We start from the raw sequence: 12431 nt of genomic DNA, 5'->3' as shown, positions 1-12431 counted from the left end.
ATTTGAAGATATCTGCCACCAAATCTTCGGTCACATTATTTACTACAAATATGCATGAACTGAATGTGATTATAGTCGACGGAGAAACGATTCCGACTGTCAAGTGACAGCTTTTACACATTCTTCTTACACGACACACCAATGCGCTCAGGTCAAAAGTAGAAACAAGGTCTTCAAGTCGCTTACCGTCAGCTCTTGGGGTGCTGACAAAGAAACCTTGTTGGCCGCGCATAAAGCAATTGACCAGTCTGTGGTAAGTTATGCAGCACCAGTGTAGTCTTCTTACCTATGTGACACGCAGTGAAACAACATTCGGATCTGCCAGAATGTTGGCTGAGGCTGTCTCCTCAGGTCTTACGTGGACCATTTCCATCTGAAGACAAAGATACTACCAGTGCAAAGACAAAGAAACCTTGTTGCCCATGCACAAAGCAATTGGTCAGTCTGTGGTAAGTTATGCAGTGCCAGTGTGGTCTTCTTACCTATGTAACATGCAGTGAAACAACAGAATGTTGGCTGTGGGTGTCTCCTAAGGTCTCACGTGGACCACCTCCATCAGGAGACAAAGATACTATCAGTGCAAAGACATAACTACATGCAGGGACCATCCAAGTCATCATCATCCGGATAGGTAAGCACCGCCCAGAAGCCTCAAGGTGGATCTATATAATCTGGAGCGAAAGGTTAAGCGCTACAAGAGGGAATCTGTAATGGGAGGCAGTCGTTCTTCAAGGATCATATTAAACCGGTAGCTATTCACCGCATTTGCTACCATGTCTACATGAATGTTGTGTACACCCGCTTGATATATCTCTTGATCAAGAGATTATCTTTTACAGCTCTGAACCTCTAGGCCATGTAGATCCTCCTAAAGGCTTTTAGACGGTGGATACCTTTTCACAAGATGATGATTTGGATAGTAACTGCGATAACAGCCCAGAAGGTATTGCTTGGACAGCATGAAGTTTAGTCTACTCATGGGTAGGATCTTTGTCTCCTGATGGAGGTGGTCCAGGTGAGAACTAAGAAGACAGCCCTGCGTGTCACATAACTGACGACACCACATTGGCGCAGCATAGCTTACCACCGACTGGCCAATTGCTTAGTGTGTGGGCAACAAGGTTTCTTTGTCAGGACCCCAAGTGCTGCCGGCAAGGGACTTGAGGACCTTGTTTCCACTTTTGACCTAAGCACAATAGTAAGTAAGTAGAAGTAAGAGCTGTCAAATGTGACGCCAAGTATTTTGGGACACTTGACAGTCGGAATCGTTTCTCCGTCGACCATCATCACATTCAGCTCATGCACATTTGTAGTAAATAATGTGATCGAAGGTTTGGTGGCAGATATCTTCAAATCTCTTGCAGTGAACTAAGCGGCAAGTTCGTTGAGGTAGACGTGTAGCCAATCGAAGATGTTAACAATGGGTGTGGGGCCTGATGCGATGATCATGCGTGGCAATACTTTCTGTGCTGTTATCGCAGGGATCATCCAAGCCATCATCTTGTGGATAGGTCCTTGTCCACCGTCCAGAAGCCTCAAGGTGGAACTACAAGCTCTGGAGAGAGAGGTTAAGCGCTACAAGAGGGAATCTATAGATCAATCGGTTCTAGACAACATTCATGCACACACTGCACCTAAAGAAATTAACCTCCCCCGGTAAACCAGAGTGGTTCTGGTTCAATTAGGATCTGGCGGTTGCAGTCACCTCAACTCCTACAGAGCAAGGATTGATGCCAACGTTTAGTATATGTGTCACGAGTGTAAACTGGGACTAAACGACACACGTCACCTGTTTAACTGCCCAGCCAGACCCAACTCGACTCAGACCCAGATCTCTGTGAACACACCCCACCTTAGTCGCAGAGATCCACCATGGATCGCATTTGTCGAGTTCTTTTCCCGGCATCTCTTCTTAGGCAAAAAAGGATATAAGAAAAGAGTTGCTCTGCTATTAAAACTATATCAAGATATGGTCCGGTTCGGACCACAATTAAATTATATGTTGGAGACCTGTGTAAAATTTCAGCCAATTCGTATAAGAATTGCGCCCATTGGAGCTCACGAAGTAAAATGGAGAAAACGATTTATATGGGATCTGTATCGGGCTATAGACCGATTCAGACCATAATAAACACGTTTGTTGCTGGTCATGAGAGGATCCGTCGTACAAAATTTCAGGCATATCGAATAATAATTGCGACCTCTAGGGGTCAAGAAGTCAAAATCCCAGATCGGTTTATATGGCAGCTATATCAGGTTATGAACCGATTTGAACCTTATTTGACACAGTTGTTGAAAGTAAAAATAAAATACGTCATGCAAAATTTCAGCCATGCGAGAGGAATTGCGCCCTCTAGAAGCTCAAGAAGTCAAGATCCCCAGATCTGTTTATATGACAGCTATATCAGGTTATGGACCGATTTCAACCATACTTGGCACAGTTGTTGGATATCATAACGAAATATTTCGTGCAAAAATTCATTCAAATCGGATAAGAATTGTGCCCTCTAGAGGATCAAGAAGTCAAGACCCAAGATCGGTTTATATGGCAGCTATATCAGGTTATGGACCGATTTAAACCATACTTGGCACAGTTGTTGGGTATCATAACAAAACACGTCGTGCGAAATTCCATTCCATTCGGATAAGAATTGCGCCCTCTAGAGGCTCAAGAAGTCAAGACCCAAGATCGGTTTATATGGCAGCTATATCAGGTTATGGACCGATTTGAACCATACTTGGCACAGTTGTTGGATATAATAGCAAAACACGTCGTGCAAAATTTCATCTCAATCGGATAAGAATTGCGCACTCTAGAGGCTCAAGAAGTCAAGACCCAAGATCGGTTTATATGGCAGCTATATGAGGTTATGGAACGATTTGAACCATATTTATCACAGTTGTTGGATATCATAAGAAAACACGTCGTGCAAAATTTCATTCCAATCGGATAAGAATTGCGCACTCTAGAGGCTCAAGAAGTCAAGACCCAAGATCGGTTTATATGGCAGCTATATCAAAACATGGACCGATATGGCCCATTTACAATACCAACCGACCTACACTAATAAGAAGTATTTGTGCAAAATTTCAAGCGGCTAGCTTTACTCCTTCGGAAGTTTGCGTGCTTTCGACAGACAGACGGACGGACGGACAGACGGACGGACAGACGGACGGACAGACGGACGGACGGACAGACGGACGGACATGGTTATATCGACATAAAATTTCACGACGATCAAGAATATATATACTTTATGGGGTCTCAGACAAATATTGCGAGTAGTTACAATCAGAATGACGAAATTAGTATACCACCCATCTTATGGTGGAGGGTATAAAAATTTATAGGCTTGACGACTGCAGTATATAGCCATAGCCAGTCATGCGATTTTTGCCGAAGAACCCCTAACTTTTTCCAAAGGTCTCTTGCAGGTGTTTATGGCGAAAATGACCGATTTCGACCTTTCTAAAATATTGGAGTTGAAGTTCAATTTCTAACCCAGCAAAGCACTAGAAAATCCGAGATTTCAATAATAAAACTTACTCTTCACGCAACGAGCACAGTTGCTAGTCCCAGTACTGATACCCACTTTGCGGTGTTATAAAAACCACCTTAATAAAGGAAGCAGTAGCTGCGTCATCAGCTAACACAACCATTTTTAAATACCATAAACTTTTGAAAACCATTTTTTTTTTTCAGAGTGTAGCACTGGTACAAGTGTGTATTCAAAGACTTTGTATTAAAGTGAGTGTATCGAAATGTTAGTGTGTAAGTCCTAGCCTGCATCTCCAAGCATATTCGTGTACATTCGCAAAATTACAATAAAACCAAAAGCTCTTGGAAAGAGGATACAAACGCCTTTCAATGCATGTAGTGGCTTGGTTGGCCATTAATGGCTGGTTAGTTGAATATATCCTTGTGAAAAATTCCACGAGTGGGTTCAGACAGTGAGTAAGTGCGTGTGTGCGGCCCAGAATGTGCGAATGTGGGTGATTTCTTCAGCGGTTAGCTGTTGGCGTGGACAACTTAACACGGTGCTTATCTTTTGTTTGCGCCATAAACTATGCATAAGGATTTTGCAGACGCGAACATGTAATCATTGCAAGCAACCAACAAATACATATGCGCACCCACACAAAACTCCTTGCAAACTCCTGGATTTATTTTCCACCAAAAGGTGTGAGAGTGTGTGTGTGTGTGTGAAGTACGGTAGATTTAAGGTTTGCAGTTGGTAAGCTCTTTAATATGGCAAATTAAAAGCTACAATGTTCGACAATTTAAATGCATCAACATGCCATTAAAACTGAGTTGAACTAAGTTGAAAAAGGTAAGATTAAGAGTTTTAAATTTAAAAAATATAACAAAAAAGTAACAAGTAACAACATGCGAAGGTTGGGATGAATATTGGGAAACCACCACCATGGATATTGCTAAAAATTTACGCAAAATAAAATAAATTGAAGAGCATATTTAAACGTTATGTACTTAATTTCTGCCAACATCAGACAAAAATTTAAGATTCTGGGGTCTGTAGATCGGTTTATATGGAAGCTGTATGTGATCATAGACCGATTTGGACCATACTCGGCAATAATTAGTGGTAATTATAAAAGAACACTACTAGCCAAATTCATCCAAATCGTATAACAATTGTGGCTTCCAGGGACTCAAGATATCAAATCGGGAAATCGCTTTATATGGTAGCTATATCAGGTTATATTGGGTTGCCCAAAAAGTAATTGCGGATTTTTTAAAAGAAAGTAAATGCATTTTTAATAAAACTTAGAATGAACTTTAATCAAATATACTTTTTTTTATACTTTTTTTCTAAAGCAAGCTAAAAGTAACAGCTGATAACTGACAGAAGAAAGAATGCAATTACAGAGTCACAAGTTGTGAAAAAATTTGTCAACGCCGACTATATGAAAAATCCGCAATTATTTTTTGGGCAACCCAACAGATCGAAAATACATCGTATCCCATTTCAGCCAATTTGGATAACGATTCTGGCTTCCAGAAACTCAAGATGTCAAATCGGGAGGTCGGGTTATACGGATGTTGGGAGCCATGAAAAAATACTATGCACAAAATTTCAGCGAAATCGGAAAACATTTGCTGCTTCGAGGGGCTGGACATGTCAAATCGGGAGATCGTTTTATATGGGAGCTATATGAGGTTATAGACCGATTTGCACCGTACTCACCACGGATATTCTTAGTCATGAAACACTATATGCTTAATTTTAGGCAAATAGAATAACAATCGCTTCTTCCAGGGGCCCCAACGTTACATCTACAGTAAATAACTTTCATAGAAAAATTCCGAGGGGCGACCATTAAGAGGAAAATGGAACTGGTCCTATTTACGCGAAGACAAAGTAGACCCAGTTTAGACTACGCACAGGGTGCGACCATATAGATCTCGCGGTCGGCAAAATATCTAGGGGCGATTCTAGATATCAAACTTGACTAGGGACTGAACATGGCATGTAAGATTAGAAAGGCCTTCGGGGCATTTTATTCGTGTCAGAAGCTCGTAGGGTGAAAGCGAGGTTTTTGTTGTTTTTTTAGCAGTGTGTTGTGTTCTACCCTTTGTCAGCTTAAATCTGTTGAATATCTATTGGGTTGCCCAAAAAGTTATTGCGGATTTTTTAAAAGAAAGTAAATGCATTTTTAATAGAACTTAGAATGAACTTTAATCAAATATACTTTTTTTACACTTTTTTTCTAAAGCAAGCTAAAAGTAACAGCTGATAACTGACAGAAGAAAGAATACACGCTGTGAAAAAATTTGTCAACGCCGACTATATGAAAAATCCGCAATTACTTTTTGGGCAACCCAATAGATCCAAGAACTCAACGACTAAAGTGGGGTTATCCAACGGAATCTACGTCTGAGACGAGTGAGTCTGGCTGGACAGTTAAGCAGATGAAGTGCGCCGTGTGTTCCCAAGTCACAATCGGAACATACATACATACATGCCGGGGAAGGTCAATTTCTTCAGGTGCAATGGCAGGCGGTCGTTCTCCAAGGACCACATTCAATCGGTAGCTATTTACCGCAACTGCTACCATGTTTGCATGAATGTTGTCTAGACCCGCTTGTTATACCGCTTGATCTAGAGGTTCTCTCTTACAGCGCTGAACTTCTAGATCATGATACCTATCTACAAGAAGGAGATTTGGATGATCCCTTCGACAACAGTCCAGAAGTTATTGCTTCGACAGCATATGGTTAAGTCATCGCGCGGGTAGTATTTTTGTCTCCAGATGGAGGTGGTCCACATGAGAACTGAGAGGAGACAGCCCGTCGCAGTTCTAAGAGCGTCATTCTGATAGGACTGAAAATTACTCCACTGCGCGTCACATAGCTGACGAGACCACACTGGCGCTGCATAGCTAAGCACAGACTGGCCAATTGCTTTGTACGTAGTCAACAAGGTTTCTTTGTCAGCACCCCAAGGGCTGCATGCAAGTGACTTGAAGACCTTGTTTCTACTTTTGACTTTAGTGCAAATTGCTGTGGCATGTGGGGAGAATGTGTAAGACCTGTCAAATGTGACCCCAAGTTTTTTGAGACACTTGATGGTCGGAATCATTTCTCCATCGACCATCACATTCAGCTCAGTATTCACCTCACGCATATTTGTTGTAAACAATGAGACTGAAGATTTGGTAGCAAATGTCTTCAAATCTCCTGCAGCGATATAAGGACCAAGTTCGTTAAGGTAGATGATCAACCTAAATGCCATGATCGTACAATCGCCCGCATATGATACGATCTCTATGCCGTCTAGAAGGGGTGGAATGGAGGATAGGTAGATGTTAAACAGTGCCAGAAATATTCCCCCGCCTTGGAAAACTCCTTGTTGCACTATACGGTGATTTGATTTCTTATCCTTAAATTCCACAAACGTCTGGCGACCACACAGATAATCCGTGACCAAACGTTTCAGGCTTGCCTGGAGGGACGTATTGGCAATGTTCTCAAATAGTTTGTCATGTCTGACAGTGTCGAATGCTTTCGATAGATTCAGTGGCACGAGGACCGTCCTATAAAATGACCTGGGCTGATTGAAGCCACTGCAAATGTGTGCGGTATTGGCATGCAAAGCAATTGTTGTGCTATGCAGTCTTCGAAATCCATGCTGATGCTCGGCGAATGGATGTTCTTCAACGAGGCTGGGGAAGAGTAGTTCTTCAAGCGTCTTGGCTACTGGTGAGAGTATTAAGATCGGTCTGTGCATCTCTCCCTTACTCGGATTCTTTCCAGGCTTTAGTTGCGGAATCACCCTGCCAATCTTTCAGACGTCGGATACCATAAGAATGTTCAAAGACCGGTTGAGGGCAGTTGTGAGGTAGTCGACTTCAGGTAAAACCCGATTGTTCCGCATCAATGTAGAGATTCCGTCAGGCTTGCATTGGTTGTTCTCGACTGAGCTGCGGCCAATTCTGTCTTGCGGCTACCATTACTGGTATTCAGTCAGTGTCGGGCTTTGAATCGTATCAGGGTAGATAGGGTCGCTCTAGGATTTGTGGCTGGAGCTATGTGAACCATTTCAGAAAGCCATATGTAATACAACGAAGTGGGCTTCCAAATATAGTCTAGGTCCAAATCCGTCTAAGACGAAAGTTATTCCGTTCAGCATTCACTGAGAGCGCAAAACACCTGGACTGGACAGGAAATAAAACTTCTTGGAGAGGGCAAGAAAAGGAACTCTTGTCCTAAACACCAGCAAAAGAGCAATTGGCAAAAGTTTGGAGAGGGGGGTGGGGGGACTTAAACCACGTGTCATGCCACTTGCTGTATACTGCAGTTGTCAAACCTACAACGATACATGGTGTTGTGGTCTACAGGACGGCACTTCAAAAGTCCAACTACTTTTCATTACTCAGCCGGACCCAGAGGATGGCTTGTTTGTGCATAGACCGATCTCCCGATATAGAATGTTGAACTTATATAAAGAGCATTTGTGAGTTTTGGTAGACCACTACCTACTCCTGTGAGATGTGGTCCAGATCGGACCATATTTAGATGAAGAATAGAGTATTGAGTCCATAGAATGACCATTTTCATCCAATTTCGATGAAATTTGGAACAATTAGTTTTGGTAGACCCCTTCTCATTCCTGTGGCCCAGATCGGACCATATTTGGATATAGCTGCCATATAGACCGATCTCCCGATATAAAGCATCAAAACAGTTAGATTTGGTAGATTTCTACACATTCCTGGCAAATGTGGTCCAGATTTGACTATATTTGAATATAGCTGCCATATATCCTGGAGGCCAGGTAGCGGAGAGGTTAGCATGGGTTCGAATCCCGGCGAGAACAGCACACAAATTTTCGGCGTTGATTATCACCTTCTAATACTGGCGACATTTGTGAGGCGCTATGTCATGCATAAAAGCTACGTAAAAACTTTTCCCAAAGAGGAGCCGCACTGTGGTACGCCGTTCGTACTTTTGATGTGTGAGAACGTTACACTCGTTCCTTAATAGATCGATCCTCCGATATAGGTTATTCAGTCCATAAACGGAGCTTACAGAGAGCGAAGGCAGTGACTTGACCCGGAAAATATATATCAAATTCGTGCTCTACTCTAAACTACCTCTTATTACAGCCCCGTATTGGAATGGTCAGCTAATATGGGTGGTGTTATGGGGGTGGGGTGGCCCCATAGACACTTTTCCCGAATATTGATATGAAATTTGTGCTTTACTCCCAAAGACCTTTCATTTGATCTCCATATTGCTATGGTCGTAGAGTTTTCCTCTGGGGGGAAGTTGTTTTTGGGAGGGGCGGCCCCCCAAACGCTTGGCTTGACACATTAGGATATCAGATTCGTATTCTAGTCGCAACTACCCTTCATTTGAGTCCCGTATTACCATGGTGGGTAAACATGTTCGATTTAGAGGTGTTTTGGGGGTTGGGGTGGCCCCCTAGCACTTGGTCCAACAATTGGATATCAGATATGTTTTCTTATCCTAAAATACCTTTCATTTGAGTCCCATATTGTTGTGATTGGTCTGAATATATATTTGTTAAGTTTTTGGGGTGGGGCGGCTCCCCTAGGTACCCGATCCGAAATTTGGATACCAATTTTTTTTTTCTTTTTGGTTACTATAAGAGAGCACACAAAATTTCGCTTAAATCGCACCACCCATCACCGAGATCTGGCGTTTCTGAAAATTAGGGTAAGGGGGAGGGTACGCCTCCTCTTCAGATATAAAAAAGTAGTACCCTATTTTCACCACAGGATCATTGTGCATCATCAGTAAAAATTTCATGAAAATCGGCTCTGTTGTTATTGAGTCTATAAGGAACACACAAACAAGCACAAATTGATTTTTTGTATGATATGTGTCATTAATGGGTTCAAGACCTTTTATCGGGACATCGGTCTATGTGGAACTATATCGATATAGTACTGATGGTTCAATAACTGATTGCCAGATTCGCATTGTACTCTCAAAGACCTTTCATTTGAACCACTTATTGATCCAAACTATCTGAGTCAGTTTGGGATGCGGCAATCCTCCAATAGCAGGATCGGAAATTTATGTACCGGATTCGTATTTTTCGTGTGGAGGTCACCATAGCGCAGAGGTTAGCATGTCCGCTTATGACGCTGAACGCCTAGGTTCGAATCCTGGGTAGACCGTCAGAAAAAAATTTCAGCGGTGATTTTCCCCTCCTAATGCTGGCAACATTCGTGAGGTACTATGCCATGTAAAACTTCTCTCTAAAGAGTTGTCGCACTGCGGCACGCCGTTCGTACTCGGCTACAAAAAGGAGGCCCCTTATCATTGAGCTTAAAACTTGAATCGGACTGCACTCATTAATATGTGAGAAGTTTGCCCCTGTTCCTTAGTGGAATGTTCATGGGCAAAATTTGCAAATTTGCATTCGTGTTTTTGGGTTACTCTATGGTGCATTCAGTTCACCCATCTTCCAATTCTGTTTGATGTCAAAAATATTTAAAATATTCAAAAGTATGTAAAAATATGCAAAAGTATGCAAAATATGCAGTTTGCTTAAAAAGAACAAAATGTGCAAAACATTTTTAGCATTTTCTGAACGCACATTCAATGAAACGAAATTCTATGTATCCAATATGTTTTCCGATGCTCCAAAAAATATATGCATTCGCACATGTATCCAATGTCTAGTGATAATGAATAACTATAATTTATACTGTCACAAATCAATACTTCGATTTGTTACAAACAGAATGACAAGATTAGTATCCCCCTTCATTCTAATTTTCAATGGATTAACCCATATGTAGTCACATGAACTTCATTCATCCTTAACTTTTGCTGTAAGCATGTACTTTAGGTTGAAAACTGTTTACAACGACATTGAGATAATGATGATGGTGACGTTAATGGCTGAAATAAGGAAGAAACATTCATGTAAACAAGGGTTTGGTAACTGAATAATAAATATATTGTTTATCTCATGTCAATGTTGACTTTGAAATGACAGACTCCAATAGTTCTAAAGGGATTCATTTCATTATTGCACTTCACACAGAGGACAGACATACTGACGACATTGTTTTTGGAGTTGAAAACAAAAGAAGAGTAACTTGGAAAATGTATGAGTATTTACCACAAACAAAGATATCACATACAATTGAAAATCCTCAATTTAAAGCGAGAAATAAATTCAATGAAAATACATTGAAGTTTGATAGTAAGAATTTTTGAACATTTATTTGGATTTGTATGTTTTATTGCATTTGCATACTTCGATAATTAGTAATTGCAAAACATCAATATGGCTTTAAAATGCAAATTAGCAGATGAAGAGTTATAAGCTGAACATTGATTATGCAATTTTTTTTGGCTTCCATCGACTTTTAAGCTTATTTTGTTATTTAATCCGCTATCAGCTGTAAATTTGGCAATCAGCAAATCATTCTGACCTGATATCTAATCTAACTGTTCAACACCTATTTACCGTATGAGCTCTCAGATCATTGTGACCGGATATCTCACCTAACCCTTCAACACTTATTTACCGTATGAGCTCGCAGAACTACAAACCAAACTGTCATTTCACTACTCAGCTCATCGTGATGCATATTTAAACAATAAATGAAAATAATACTAAATTTGTCACGCTTGCTGATGAATAATAAAGAACACTATTTTATTAACAACATTCGACGATGTTGTCTTACATTTAAGAGCACACACTTCCCATTTAAACATTGAATAGTTTTACAATAATCTTTATTGCAATAATGAAGTACATACCAATCATCTTGGCCATTATAGGAGCTTTATTTGTTGGTGCACAAGACGAAAGCACATATAATCCCTATGCTCCGCAAGATGTAATTATTTTATTTAACCTGTAGTAATCATATTTTACTCATTTATTAACCCCAATTCATTAGACGAGCACACCATATGTTCCTAAATGGGGATTTGTTGGTTATGAGCCTCATGTTGAAGAGTATGAAGGAAAACCAAAATATGAAACTGAATCTATGGATCCATATTTGCGTCGCCACAAAGGTATTTATAACAGAGCATATAATAAATGAATTTAAACATAAGTGTTCCTTGGCCATTGCAGGATTGTTAAGAAATGTACAGAAAAGCTAAAACCAATATTCAAGGATTACCTTTTAATATTTCTAGTAGTGCAATAAACACAAAAACGGTATCCCATCATTGAAATTACTTTCTTTGTCTTTCAACATATTATCTATAAATTTTGCACAAGTACTTCCTTTCAGTGTGGGTCGGTTGATATTGTAATTCTTTTGTCAACATTTTGGGCAATTGGACTGGCCAATTTTTGTCCATTTGTAATGCTTGTTTTTCGAGAAAAATTTTATACAGAATTTTTTTTTTTTTTTTTTTGAGAATATTTCATGAAAATATTATCTTCAAGGAAATTCATTCAATCGGATGCAGACCATAGGGTAATCTGTTTCTATTATAAATCTTATATATAATAATCAATTTGTGTTTGTTTGTGTGTTCCTTATAGACTCAGAAACGTCTGAACCGATTTTCTTGAAATTTTCACTGATGGTGCATATTGATCCCATGATGAAAATAGGGTACTACATTATTTGATATCGGAATGGGGAGCGGACCCTCCCCCTTACCCTAATTTTTAGAAACGCCAGATCTCGGTGATGGGGGTGCGATTTAAGCGAAATTTTGTGTGCTCTCTTATAGTAACCTACAAACAACAATATGGTATCCAAATTTCGGATGGGGTACCTAGGGGGAGGGGGGGGCGTCCCACCCCAAAACCTACCAAATATATATACATCAATCACGACAATATGGGACTCAAATGGAAGGTATTTGAGATTGGAAAGCGTATCTGATATCCCCAACTCCAAAAACACCCCTATATCGGACATATTTACCGATCATGGCAATATGGGACTCA

The 12431-nt window shown here is 40.5% G+C and overlaps 1 long non-coding RNA gene across 1 annotated transcript; it reads right to left on the bottom strand.

Annotated features, from left to right (window-relative positions):
* Nucleotides 1-10699: 10699 nt before the first annotated feature.
* Nucleotides 10700-11083, bottom strand: LOC131995117 (uncharacterized). The gene is made up of 2 exons (XR_009397165.1): nucleotides 10974-11083; nucleotides 10700-10905 (listed from the first exon to the last, which is right to left on the bottom strand). It is a non-coding gene; the product is annotated as an uncharacterized LOC131995117 (long non-coding RNA).
* Nucleotides 11084-12431: the final 1348 nt, after the last annotated feature.

Source organism: Stomoxys calcitrans, chromosome 2 (genome assembly GCF_963082655.1).
Source record: "Stomoxys calcitrans chromosome 2, idStoCalc2.1, whole genome shotgun sequence".
NCBI lineage: Eukaryota > Metazoa > Arthropoda > Insecta > Diptera > Muscidae > Stomoxys > Stomoxys calcitrans.
Note: the sequence above shows the minus strand (reverse complement) of the source record. Positions and strands in the feature narration are given on the sequence as shown.